At 42.7% G+C, this 14,964-nt stretch overlaps 1 protein-coding gene across 1 annotated transcript in view; it reads right to left on the bottom strand.

Moving 5' to 3' along the window:
- nck2a (NCK adaptor protein 2a) overlaps nt 1-11,581 on the bottom strand; it is a 58,626-nt gene extending 47,045 nt beyond the window's left edge. Inside the window, exon 1 of the mRNA XM_021597935.3 lies at nt 11,372-11,581. The gene's annotated coding sequence lies outside the window, so the exon portion shown is untranslated. The remainder of the gene's footprint in view (nt 1-11,371) is intronic.
- Between the last annotated feature and the right edge of the window lie 3,383 nt (nt 11,582-14,964).

The raw sequence follows: 14,964 nt of genomic DNA, 5'->3' as shown, positions 1-14,964 counted from the left end.
TTGGCTTTGGGGGAGACCAGTGAAATATACCGATACCGGCTGGAGCGCGTGCTACGGGTGGGTGCTGCCATGGTGACCAGTGAGCTGAGATAAGGCAGGGCTTTACCTAGCAAAGACTTATAGATTACCTGGAACCAGTGGGTTTGGTGACGAATATGAAGCGAGGGCCAGCCAACGAGAGCATACAGGTCGCAGTGGTGGGTAGTATATGGGGCTTTGGTGACAAAATGATGGCACTGTGATAGACTGCATCCAGTTTGCTGAGCAGAGTGTTGGAGGCTATTTTGTAAATGACATCGCCAAAGTCAAGGATCGGTAGGATAGTCAGTTTTACAAGGGTGTGATTGGCAGCATGAGTGAAGGATTCTTTGTTGCGAAATAGGAAGCCAATTCTAGATTTCATTTTGGATTGGAGATGTTTAATATGAGTCTGGAAGGAGAGTTTACAGTCTAACCAGACACCTAGGTATTTGTTGTTGTCCACATATTCTAAGTCAGAACCGTCCAGAGTAGTGATGCTGGATGGGCAGGCAGCGATCGGTTGAAGAGTATGCATTTAGTTTAACTTGCAATTAAGAGCAGTTGGAGGCCACGGAAGGAGAGTTGTCTGCCTAGAGGTGGATCAGAGAATCACCAGCAGCAAGAGCGACATCATTGATGTATACAGAGAAAAGAGCCAGCCCGAGAATTGAACACTGTGGCACCCCCATAGAGACTGTCAGAGGTCCGGACAACAGGCCCTCCAATTTGACACACTGAACTCTTTCTGAGAAGTAGTTGGTGAACTAGGCGAGGCAGTCATTTGAGAAACCAAGGCTGTTGAGTCTGCCGATAAGAATGTGGTGATTGACAGAGTCGAAAGCCTTGGCCAGGTCGATGAATACAGCTGCACAATACTGTCTTTTATCGATGGCGGTTATGATATTGTTTAGGACCTTAAGCGTGGCTGAGGTGCATGACCAGCTCAGAAACCAGATTCCATAGCGGAGAAGGTACGAAATGGTTGGTGATCTGTTTGTTAACTTGGCTATCAAAGACCCTGGGCAGGGCAGGATAGATATAGGTCTGTAACAGTTTGGGTCTAGAGTGTCACTCCCTTTGAAGAGGGGGATGACCGCGGCAGCTTTCCAATCTTTGGGGATCTCAGACGATATGAAAGAGAGGTTCAACAGGCTAGTAATAAGGTTTGCAACAATTGCGGCGGATCATTTTAGAAAGAGGGTCCAGATTGTGTAGCCCGGCTGATTTGTAGAGGTCCAGATTTTGCAGCTCTTTTAGAACATTGGCTATATGGATTTGGGTGAAGGAGAAATGGTTTAGGCAAGTTGCTGTGGGGGGTGCAGATTCTGTTGACCAGGGTAGGGGTAGCCAGGTGGAAAGCATGGCCAGCCGTAGAAAAATGCTTATTGAAATTGTCAATTATTGTGGATTTATCGGTGGTGACAATGTTTCCTAGCCTCAGTGCAGTGAGCAGCTGGAAAGGTGCTTTTATTCTCCATGGACTTTACAGTGTCCCAGAACTTTTTGGAGTTTGTGCTACAGGATGTACATTTCTGTTTGAAAAAGCTAGCCTTTGCTTTCCTTAACTGCCTGTGTATATTGGTTCCTAACTTCCCTGAAAAGTTGAATATCGCAGGGGCTATCGATGCTAATGAAGTACGCCACAGGTTGTGCTTTGCAAGTGTGCATTTGATTAGCTAATTAAGTAGCTAGTTAACCACATAGCTAGATAACTAACTTCTTCCAAAATCAATCTTCGCAAGGTAACATCAGAATCCCCTCCTGGATTAAGAGCCTTGCAGTCTAATATTTGTTTAGTGTGTACAGAAAACTGTGAGTAGCATTTTTTTTTAAAACTTGTATAACTTTGAGATGGGTTGTCTGTCCTGCAAACACTTTAGATCAGAGACTATTAAAATGTTCACAATGCACTCATTAGCATTCTATATGGGATTTACATGTGCTTGTTAGCATTGCTAACTTTCGGATCACATAGACTCACCGGGGTTTGAAAATAATCACCCCTTTTATTCAGAGCCGGTATTATCGTATATCCCGGTAAGACAATCTAGATACCGCCCAAACCTACTTCTCTCTCCCATCCCACTCTCTCCACAATGGAAGTCCAGCTCCATGAGGGTTTAACCTCTCATCAGAACACCCTGGCAATCTGGGTTATCTGAACATGACTGAAGCCAGGAGGCAGAGAGGGAATCACGGCGTCATGCTACTGCTGGCAACACGCCTGCTCTGTGACCGGCTGCTTTAGCCTTACACTAACATATGACTGCTGCGCCTGCCGCCTCTGGGGGCGTTACACTGGTACCCCAAGTTGACAGGAACTTTGACAACCTCACAGAACGGAAGTGTCAATGAGTTGTCAGCGAGAGTGCACAAGTAGTAGGGAATTAAATGATGCCTTTGTATTTAATTATCAACTCGCATACAGGCTAAAACTAGGACAGCAGGCAAACACACACAGAGAATCCCACCACCCACTGTATTTCCAGTGACCAGATAGCAAGCTAAGGGAATCCAAACCTTGATACAGTGATATTACTGAACTGCTTCTGTCAGATGTGTGTGTTTGTTTCAGACGAGGTCATGAACTGAGGTCTGTACCGCTCTCGTTCTCTCACTTAGAGGGGTGTTGGGTTTCACCCCTCGCCCCAAAGTGCCAATTTTCACCAGGGTAATTTGAAGCCAGCCATGCAGACTGGGAGATCGCGCGGGAGTGCCATCCACCCTTAATTACTCTTTAACGAGCACTTCTGAGGGTTCTTTTGTCTGTCTGGGGGGAGAGGGTGAAGTGAGGAAGGAGAGAAAGAGGGAGAGTGGCAGTGGTGTGAACTCAGTCCCAACAGAAATCCTGCACCCTGGTCCCAGCCCCCCCTGGTCCCAGCTCCCCCTGGTCCCCCCCCCCGGTCCCAGCTCCCCCCCCCTGGTCCCAGCTCCACCCCCCTGGTCCCAGCTCTCCCCCCCCCCCCCCCCGGTCCCAGCTCCACCCCCCCCCCCCCCCCCCCCCTCCCAGCTCCCCCTGGTCCCAGCCCCCCCCCCCCCCCCCCCCCAGTCCCAGCCCTGTGGAGTGTCTCTAAAGCTATTCACTGGAGCTGTATTTCATGTGTTGATGATGAACTGAGTTAACTGATTGGATGGGAGTCACTGAAACATACTCCCTTCTCTTTCCCACGTCCTCCATCTCCCCCAGCATCCATGGGAAAGATGGGTCTTTTAAAAGGGCCAGTTTTAAGGGCCTTATACGGAACCATATGGGGCTGGGGTCAGGGCTTGTGGACAGGGAGTGGATGGGCCATGAAAGAGACATACCAATGTACCAGTGCCATCTCCCCCTCCCCTCTATCTGTCCCCCTCTCTGTCCGTATCTGCAGCCCAAAACAGGATTAGGCTGGGTGCCCAGTGGTGACACAAGTCTGTTGGAGCTGAGCTGACAGACTGTTGGTTCAGTTGTTGGCTGCAAGCGGAGTGAGGACCTGAGAGAGAGAGGGAAGGGAGGATGGGAGCGTTGAGACAGAAGTGAGATAAACAGGTTAAAATGAGTGAGAAGGAGAAAGAGTGAGTGAGGAAAAATGGGAGAGCTGGTACACAGTGTAATGAAAAGGAGAAAGAAAAGGCTGTAGAACCATCTCTGATGAGAGAGGGCAGAAATAGAAGGGTCAGCCAGAGGAGACTGTCCTTGGACTGTCCCTGTCGGATAACTCTTAAAGAGAGTGCCAAGCTGGAAGGGACGTTTTTGATGATTATGTTCCATGTGCCTAAAATGACATGCATCTCTTCAACATTTGCTCTCACTATAAGTAGGATTGCAATGTGTATGCGGAGATATGTGGCACCCCCCCCCCCATAAAGATGTCATGTCTATTCTCATCAATACGATTTCAATAGGTTTCCTACGGAGGATTAACAGTATCATTTAAAAACAGATTCACATTCAAGTCAACATTCTCTGATGTGTGAACCTCCAACCATCTTTGTGGTACCATTTTAAGTGTCAGTTTTTTTCCCATTTTAGCACTTATCAGCCAAAACATGACACCCACCCTATATTCAAGAGGAAGTTGTGTCTCAACCGATGGAGGTCACACCTCAGATGATGTAAAATAAGGTATTTATTTTATTTATTTTTTATTTCACCTTTATTTAACCAGGTAGGCTAGTTGAGAACAAGTTCTCATTTACAACTGCGACCTGGCCAAGATAAAGCATAGCAGTGTGAACAGACAACACAGAGTTACACATGGAGTAAACAATTAACAAGTCAATAACACAGTAGAAAAAATAAAAAAAGAGAGTCTATATACATTGTGTTCAAAAGGCATGAGGAGGTAGGCGAATAATTACAATTTAGCAGATTAACACTGGAGTGATAAATGATCAGATGGTCATGTGCAGGTAGAGATACTGGTGTGCAAAAGAGCAGAAAAGTAAATAAATAAACAGTATGGGGATGAGGTAGGTAAATTGGGTGGGCTATTTACCGATAGACTATGTACAGCTAGCAGCGATCGGTTAGCTGCTCAGATAGCAGATGTTTGAAGTTGGTGAGGGTGATAAAAGTCTCCAACTTCAGCGATTTTTGCAATTCGTTCCAGTCACAGGCAGCAGAGAACTGGAACGAAAGGCGGCCAAATGAGGTGTTGGCTTTAGGGATGATCAGTGAGATACACCTGCTGGAGCGCGTGCTACGGGTGGGTGTTGCCATCGTGACCAGTGAACTGAGATAAGGCGGAGCTTTACCTAGCATGGACTTGTAGATGACCTGGAGCCAGTGGGTCTGGCGACAAATATGTAGCGAGGGCCAGCCGACTAGAGCATACAGGTCGCAGTGGTGGGTGGTATAAGGTGATTTAATAACAAAACGGATGGCACTGTGATAGACTGCATCCAGTTTGCTGAGTAGAGTATTGGAAGCTATTTTGTAGATGACATCGCCAAAGTCGAGGATCGGTAGGATAGTCAGTTGGAGGCCACGGAAGGAGTGTTGTATGGCATTGAAGCTTGTTTGGAGGTTAGATTGCACAGTGTCCAAGGACGGGCCGGAAGTATACAGAATGGTGTCGTCTGCGTAGAGGTGGATCAGGGAATCACCCGCAGCAAGAGCAACATCATTGATATATACAGAGAAAAGAGTCGGCCCGAGAATTGAACCCTGTGGCACCCCCAGGTCTAAGGTTCAACATATGCATTGACCTTTAAGATAATAGAAAAAGAAAGAAAATACAATTACATTAAAAAAAAATTAAGTTTGACAACCCTGTTTTGTACGCTTTTAAATTATATCAATCTCAACTGTTTATCATTTCCAGGGATGAAGACATGAAAGTCTCATGGCATGGTGGGTTATGCTAAATAGGTTCCCTTTGAGCACCTTTATCTATTGAATGTTTTGGTATTCAGGTCCAAGAAGTCACTTTCTGACCACTTCTACAACAGGCAAATACGTATGGAAGGTTGTGTTCAAATCGAAAAGGGGTGCAGTCAAAAAGTGATTGAATTCAAATGGATTTACCGTGTAACTGCTGCCACGTGATAGAGGGAGAATAACAATGAGCTAACCTTTGGACCTACCATCCCTCATTACATAATATTATCTCCAACCGTCTGTGTCCATCTAGTCCTCTATTGGGCAGATTAACATTTTGCAGTAGGAGAAAGAGCAGAGAGTTTAGGACCAGCTACTGTGCTACCAAATCAGTAGTGTTGTGAATGGGTGGTTATACAACATGGCTTCTTTTCTCTAACAAGCACAACAGATGAGTAATGATGACGTCTTGGTGATTCTGGGTCAGTTTTACACGTCACAGTGGAAGTCACTATTTATTGTGTAGCCTAGCTATAAATGTGGATGATTACACATGTTCTATTTCTACAGGATGGCCAGTCAGAAAATTGTCAAACGTATAACATATGATAAAACAATATGTTTGAGTGGAATGAGAAACCACTAAATATCAAGGGATGGGCTATGGGCTTGCAAGGCTCCACCAAGTCTTGAACACTATAATTATAGCCTTTTTAGAGAGACATTCAAGTCTATTTAGGTCAGTGTTCCAAAGAGAACAAGAAACTGTTATAGATATACAGATCTGAAACACTGAGATGGAGAGAGAAACTGTTATAGATATACAGATCTGAAACACTGATATGGAGAAAGAGAGAAACATATATACAGATCTGAAACACTGATATGGAGAAAGAGAGAAACATATATACAGATCTGAAACACTGATATGGAGAAAGAGAGAAACATATATACAGATCTGAAACACTGATATGGAGAAAGAGAGAAACATATATACAGATCTGAAACACTGATATGGAGAAAGAGAGAAACATATATACAGATCTGAAACACTGATATGGAGAAAGAGAGAAACATATATACAGATCTGAAACACTGATATGGAGAAAGAGAGAAACATATATACAGATCTGAAACACTGATATGGAGAAAGAGAGAAACATATATACAGATCTGAAACACTGATATGGAGAAAGAGAGAAACATATATACAGATCTGAAACACTGATATGGAGAAAGAGAAACATATATAAAGATCTGAAACACTGAGATCAAGACAGAGAAACTTATATAGAGATCTGAAACACAGATATGAAGAGAGAGGAACTGTTAGATATATACAGTGGGGAGAACAAGTATTTGATACACTGCCGATTTAGCAGGTTTTCCTACTTACAAAGCATGTAGAGGTCTGTAATTTTTATCATAGGTACACTTCAACTGTGAGAGACGGAATCTAAAACAAAAATCCAGAAAATCATATTGTATGATTTAAGTAATTAATTTGACTGCCCATTACTGCTTATGACTTATTAATCATCAGTTATTCACATTGCTGATGACTATTTCATTCCAAGTCATCACCTCATCTCTACAGAGTCATCACCTCATCTCTACAGAGTCATCACCTCATCTCTACAGAGTCATCACCTCATCTCTACAGAGTCATCACCTCATCTCTACAGAGTCATCACCTCATCTCTACAGAGTCGTCACCTCATCTCTACAGAGTCATCACCTCATCTCTACAGAGTCATCACCTCATCTCTACAGAGTCATCACCTCATCTCTACAGAGCTGCTGCCTATGCTATCTGACAATACCACTATTTTAATAGTTCCTCAAAGTAAATAAGGCATACTTTTGTGACTGCTGAATACCAACTAGAAGTCACTTAGATCATGTATTATCAGGCTCACAAAGCAACTGTTTCCCATTCCTCTCAATCATGGGTTCTCTTCTCTAGTGTCTGCACCGCACAGCCCAGACAATTCCTGGTTGTCAGATAACTTAGCAGAATGAATTAGAAAGACATCTCTTGGGCTCAAGCTAGACATACAAATGCTCCTGTTAACTGGAACTCCTTCAGAGTGCTAAGAAACAAATGCACAGGTTTGATCAGGAAGTCCAAATCAGATGACTATCTAAATGCAGTCACAGAGAACCTAAACAACCCTACCAAGTTCTGGAAGCCAATCAAATCAGTGTTGGGTTCTAATGTATCCTCTGACCTTCCTGACCATTTAATGATAGATTCTAATGAAGTGAAGGATAAAGACAATATTGTAGGGGTTTTAACAAGCACTTCATATCTGCTGGTTCAGTTTTTGAAAATGGTGGGGCCCAGGACTCTAATGTCAGCTCTGTTACAGTCAACTATGATATCGTCCCCCATGTGAACCATGTGAACCTTGAGCCTGTTCTGTTTCTTATACTGAGGTCAATAAAGGCAATAGACACTAAAAAGTCTGCAGGTCCAGACAACCTGGATCCCTAGCTCTTAAAGATAGCAGCTGGTATTATTACTGAACCTGTGGCTCACACTTTCAACTTGAGTCTCTTGACCAATTCCATACCCAGCATTTGGAAATCAGCTTATGTCTTCCCACTGCTAAAGGGTGGAGAACCCTCAGATGCTAATAACTAACTATCGTCCTATCTCTAAACGCTCTATCCTGGCCAAAATCTATTAATCCCTCGTGAACTCACAATTAAAAAACTTAATTGAAAAGAACATACTAAGCGCGGTTCAGTCTGGCTTTAGATCGGGGCACAGCACCACAACTGCAGCTATGGCAGGGACAAATTACATCATTAATGCACCTAATAAAAAGCAACATTGTGCTGCTCTGTTGGTGGATTTGACCATGAATTGTTGCTAGCGAGACTGAAACATTGGTCTCAGTGAAGGGGCAGTAAATTGTTTTAGAAACCATCTTTCTGACAGAACACAATGTGTATATACAGACAATCACAAGTCTAGCTTTCTATAGATTAATAGAGGTGTGCCCCAGGGTTCCATTTTAGCTCCTGTGTTCTCAATTTTTTTATTAATGATTTGGGAAATGGGATGCAACCAGCAAAGCTGCGTCTATATGCAGATGATACAGTTATATATTAATGTGCTCCTTCTCTGGTTCAGGCTGTTGAAGAGCTCCACACTGCTATTCAGTCACTGCAGGCCTCCCTTTATGGTCTAAATGCATGACCTTTACCAGAACTAGAACTCTGCCAAAGGTTAGCATTGTCACATTAAGGTGGCTTATCCATTGAAAAAAAGTTATCCTACAAATACCTAGGTATTTGGTTGGATGACAAGTTGTCATTTAAAGTTCATGTGGATAATCTTGTGACAAAGCTTAAATTGAAAATGTATTTTCGTAATAAGGCTTGCTTTCCGCTTAGGACTAGAAAGAAGCTTGTTCATGCCACTTTTCTCTCTGTAATTGATTATGGTGACTTGTTGTATATGCATGCAGACTCCTCTGTCTTACAGAGACTGAACTCTGTTTATCATGCATCCTAGCGCTTTATTACAAATGCCAAATCACTCACCCAGCATTGCACCTTGTACCGAATGGTAGGTTGGACCTCACTTTATATGCGCAGAAAGATACAAATGTATGTGTTCATCTACAAAGCCCTTTGGGTAAACTCTCTCTTTACCTCTGTAGTCTGGTCTCCTTCACCACCAGCAGTTACCATACCCGGTGTGCTAGGTGGTTGCTACTTAAAGTCCCCAGGACATTCACAGTATTAGGCAAAACTACCTTTTCTTGTGCATCAAAGGCATGGAATAGTCTACAATCCATGCTTCATCTAGATACGTTAGTGCTAATGAATTCATTTAAAATATTGATAGAAATCTTACAGAGGAGTGTAAATGCTTTTTTTTTTTAAGGCTGGATCATGTTGTGTTGTATGTTTTAATGATGTAATGTATTGATTGTTGCTACCTTCTTGGCCAGGTCTCCCTTGAAAAAGAGACTCTGGGTCTCAGTGGGCTTTTCCTGGTTAAATAAAGGTTAAATAATGTGGAGGCTGGACACTGATCACGAGTCAGATTTAGTCTATTTGAACAGACATTTGAAGATCATGTAAGGTTAACTATTGAAATCAGTTAATTTTATATACGGATCCATAAATGATCAGATAATGACTACAAATATTCTACATGATATTATACATTTCTGAAAGTGGATTTGTTCATGCCTAAGTATAAAGGCTTAGATATGTCAGCATGTTGAAACATACCCTATTGCGATATCAAAATACTCTACAAATACGTAAGTGGGTGCACGCGCATCAGGCGTTTGTCTTGAAGGGAGCTCATCCCAGATAGCTTCCCTGGACTCATAAGGTAGCAGGGAGATTTCTAAGGTCCGGATTGGATGCATGTAGAAACTGTCCCATTACGGAGAATATCCAAGCTCCATATGAAATTAAGAACATGCGTATCCGGATAAATATAGCGATCACCTGATATTGACCCTTTTCTCCCAGTGCATTTTATTTGAACAGCAAGGTACATAATTGTTACCCAGAAATTATTTGATATTGAGGTAAAAACAGCTGCATTGGACCTTTAACAACAAGCCTACAGAGAATGCCAAAACCTGCCTTTTACATACCTATCATTGCAATGGCAGCCAACCATGTCCCGTAAAAACTGGGTTGCCATGGTGATCTACCTCTCAGAGGGGTGTATCTGCTAGGTGCGGCCCAAAACTACACCTGACCCACTGTCCCAGATACAGAACATTCATCCGCATCACATAAAACTGATCTGATAAGGACAAAAAAAAGCTGATAAGCTAAATTTCCTTATGAGTCTGTTAATCAGTGGAACGGTTTCATATTACTGTCCACAGCACAGAGCTAAATGTGTTAGTTCTGGCATTTATGTGACATTTGCAGCACCGGTAAAAAAAATTGGATTAATTCCTGACTGTAAAGTACAATACCTCTCGATGGTACCACTTCACACCTCTGAAAGCCTGATGGAATAACATAAGGGTGCTGTGGAGTGGTGGTGTGAGTGAGTTAATTTGCATAAAGGTCAGCCTTGGGCTGAGTGATGGTTTCTAAACAGTAGCCTAGTAGACAAAAGAGTGGTGGATTATACATTATATGTCTTTAGTTGTTTCTGTCATTGCTCTTTTGTCTGGACTGTGTTTGAAAGAAGTTCATTAACCATTCTTCCAGACTGCACTACAGGTTACTACTGTATGTAATCCTTGTTGGCTATCGTAGCCTACAATGTGAAGCTCCTTTTTTTCTGGCAACAAAATATAATTTTCCTCAATGTGTGATAAAGGTTTGCAATGAAGATGGTTTAATTGTCTAAGCGAAGCTGTTGAAGCAAAATGTTCATACCAACGGATATGAGATGTGTGCGGGAATCTAGGTTTTGATTGGATTGTAGACCAATTGTGGGAAAAGGTTATTGGCTACGGGATAGCATTTAGCAGTTCTCCACTTGATGAAACCTGAAAACCACAAATAGACAAAACTGAAAGTAAGAGGAACTCTTAAAAGAAAAACAGCCTACAATGCAAACCAGACAATATTTGGTTTCAAACAGTCGAAGCAGAAGATATTCATTTGTATGAGTCGAATGTTACATTTACACGATATACTCTACTAGCATATTGCAGCCTACTTCTAATAATAAGTGCATTATTTCATGTAAAAAAAATAAATGTATTCCCGTTAACCATATTTAAACAATCCTGTAAAAACGCACATATAGCCTAACAACTGGTGTACCGCCAGTGTGTGGACACGACGACACAGTGACTGAAAGAATCAGAAAGTGACGTTTAGTTTAGTGTTCTGACAAAATGGTCCATGAATATATTGTCCACCTCTAGGCCTTGTACCAAACGATAAATAGGCTTATCTGTATAATGTTTATAACCACTGACTTGTCATGGTTCGCAATGCTACATTTGTGAAAATAAAATGCAGCGACTATAGGCTATAGTTCACGCCACAAACATCACCCGGGGCGACCACACCAACTTTACGCTCAGTTAATTATTTTCTTACCTTTGTGTTCACTCCAACGAGAACGGGGACTGACGAAGCACACACACTCGAACAAGAACGAAAATAAACCGTTTCCACAAACCAGTCGAGTCGTAAGCAAAATAATTAATTCACGTACTTTCTTTGATTTCTCAAAACAATTCCTTTCACGTAGCTGCCTCCACCTCAATTCACTCGACCTAGTGACGTCACCGCTGCCAAAGCAGGCTTGGGGGGTGTTGCGTTCATGGCTAGATGGGATACTTAAAACTTGTGTCTATATATATATAAATATATTTATAACAAAATACATTTTATATATATTTATATACAGTACCAGTCAAAAGTTTGGACACAACTACTCATTCCAGGGTTTTTCTGTATTTTTTTTATTTTCTTCATTGTATAATAATAATAAAGACATCAACACTATGAAATAACACATAAGGGATCATGTAGTAACCAAAAAAGTGTTAAACAAATCAAAATATATTTTATTTATTTTATTTCAAATAGCCACCTTTTGCCTTGATGACAGCTTTGCACACTCTTGGCATTCTCTCAACCATCTTCATGAGGTAGTCACCTGGAATGCATTTCAATTAACAGGAATGCATTTCAATTAACAGGTGTTAACTGGCGCCGACAGAGAGGGCTGCCGTGCTTCTATCTCTTAGGAAACTTGGCACTATTTAATTTTTTATGTGTTATTTCTTACATTATTAGCCCAGATTTGTTTTTGGTGTTATTACATAGAGCCGAACTATTGCATATCAGAGTGACAGTAACTCACCAGCACTACCAGCATTACGACCAGGAATACAACTTTCCGGAATTGGATCCTTTGTTCGTAGGAGGTGCGCACACCACCCACTGCTTCTGAGTATATTACTCGCTAATGTCCAGTCTCTGGAAAATAAAGTTGACGAGCTCAGGGCAAGGATTTCTTTCCAGAGAGACATCAGGGATTGTAATATACTCTGTTTCACAGAAACATTGCTCTTTCGGGATATACTGTCTGAATAAGTCCAGCCAGCTGGGTTCTCAGTTCATTGCGCAGACAGGAATAAATATCTCTCCGGGAAGAAGAAGGGCAGGGGTGTATGTTTCATGATTAACGACTCGTGGTGTGATAGTGCTAACATACAGGAACTTAAGTCCTTTTGTTAACCCGACCTAGAATACCTCACAATCAAATGCTAACCGTATAACCTCCCAAGATAATTATCTTCGGTTATAGTTACAGCCGTAAATATCCCCCCTCAAGCCGATACCACGACAGCCCTCAAAGAATTTCACTGGACTTTATGCAAACCACATATCCTGAGGCCGCATTTACTGTAGCTGGGGATTTTAACAAAGTAAATTAGAGGAAAAGAACGTTGAAATTCTATCAACATATTGACTGTAGTACTCACTCTGCTAAAACACTCGACCACTGCTACTCCAACTTCCGGGATGCCTACAAGGCCCTCCTCTGCCCTCCTTTCGGCAAATCTGTTCACGTCTCAATTTTGCTCCTCCCTTCCTATAGGCAGAAACTCAAACAGGAAGTACCCGTGCTAAGAACTATTCAACGCTGGTCTGACCAATCGGAATCCACGCTTCAAGATTGTTTTGATCATGCAGACTGGGATATGTTCCGGTTAGCCTCCGAGAATAATATCGAAGTATATACTGATACGGTGACTGAGTTTATCAGGAAGTGTATAGGAGATGTTGTACCCACTGTGACTATTTAAACCTACACTATTCAGAAACTGTGTATAGATGGCAGCATTCGCGCAAAACTGAAAGTGCAAACCATCGCATTTAACCATGGCAAGGTGACTGGGAATATGGCCGAATACAAGCAGTGTAGTTATTCCCTCCATAAGACAATCAAACAGGCAAAACATCAGTATAGAGACAAAGTGGAGTCGCAATTTAACGGCTCAGACACGAAACGTATGTGGAAGGGTCTACAGACAACCACAGACTATAAAGGGAAAACCAGCCACGTCACGGACACAGATGTCTTGCTTCTGAACAAGCTAAACACCTTCTTCGCCCACTTTGAGAATAACACTGTGTCACCAACGCGGCCCACTATGAAGGACTGTGGGCTCTCGTTCTCCGTAGTCAACGTGAGTAAGACGTTTAAGCGTGTTAACCCTCACAGACAACATCCCTAGCCACGTCCTCAGAGCATGTGCACACCAGCTGGCTGGAGTGTTTACGGACATATTCAATCTCTCCCTACCCCAGTCTGCTGTCCCCACATGCTTCAAGATGTCCACCATTGTTCCTGTATCCAAGAATGCAAAGGTAACTGAACTAAATAACTTTTGCCCTGTAGCACTCACTCCTGTCATTATGAATTGCTTTGAGAGACTAGACTAAGGATGATATCACCTCTACCTTACCTGACACCCTAGACCCACTTCAATTTGCTTACCGGCCCAATAGATCCACAGACGATACAATCGCCACGGCACTGCACACTGCCCTATCCCATCTGGACAAGAGTAATAGCTATATAAGAATTCTGTTCATTGACTACAGCTCAGCCTTCAACACCATGTACTCTCCAAGCTCATCATTAAGCTCAGGACCCTGGGTCTAAACCCCACCAGGTGCAACTGGGTCCTGGACTTCCTGACGGGCCGCCCCCAGGTGGTGAAGATAGGAAAAAACACCTCCACTTCGCTGATACTCACCACTGGGGCCCCAGAAACTGAAATGGTCCACTCACACATATAGTGTGGTGAAGAAGGAGCAACAGTGCAAACTTCTACAGATGCACAATTGTGAGCATCCTGTCGGGCTGTGTCACCACCTGGTATGGCAACTGCACCTCCCACAACCGCCGGGCTCTCCAGAGGGTGGTGCGGTCTGCCCACCACAAACTACCTGCCCTCCAAGACACCTACAGGACCCAATGTCACAGGAAGGCCAAAAAGATCATCAGGGACAACAACCACCCGAGCCACTGCATTTTCACCTCGCTATCATCCAGAAGGCGAGGTCAGTACAGGTGCATCAAAGCTAAGATGAGAGACTGAAAAACAGCATCTATCTCAAGACCATCAGACTGTTCAATTCTGTTAAATAGACATCACTAGTACATTATACATAGACTTGGAATCACTGGCAACTTTAATAATGTTTACATATTTTGCATTACTCATCTCATATGTACCGTGCCTTGCGAAAGTATTCGGCCCCCTTGAACTTTGCGACCTTTTGCCACATTTCAGGCTTCAATCATAAAGATATAAAACTGTAAAAAGTGCTTTGAAGAATTGATTGAGGAGACTATTAGATTTGAAGAGTGCTTCAGATCTCTCTTTACTACCGTTACTTTCCAGACAGAATAACGATCTGTACTGGTGACTGATCAACTGGTCTCTTCACTACCGTTACTTTCCAGACAGAATAACGATCTGTACTGGTGACTGATCAACTGGTCTCTTCACTACCGTTACTTTCCAGACAGAATAACGATCTGTACTGGTGACTGATCAACTGGTCTCTTCACTACCGTTACTTTCCAGACAGAATAACGATCTGTACTGGTAACTGATCAACTGGTCTCTTTAACGGATACTTCGGGATTTTAACAATGAGGCCCT

This window comes from Oncorhynchus mykiss, chromosome 3, assembly GCF_057628025.1.
Source record: "Oncorhynchus mykiss isolate SJ-2025 chromosome 3, ASM5762802v1, whole genome shotgun sequence".
NCBI classification, from domain to species: Eukaryota; Metazoa; Chordata; class Actinopteri; order Salmoniformes; family Salmonidae; genus Oncorhynchus; species Oncorhynchus mykiss.
The sequence above is the reverse complement of the archived record's forward strand: the minus strand, read 5'-3'. Positions and strand labels throughout refer to the sequence as shown.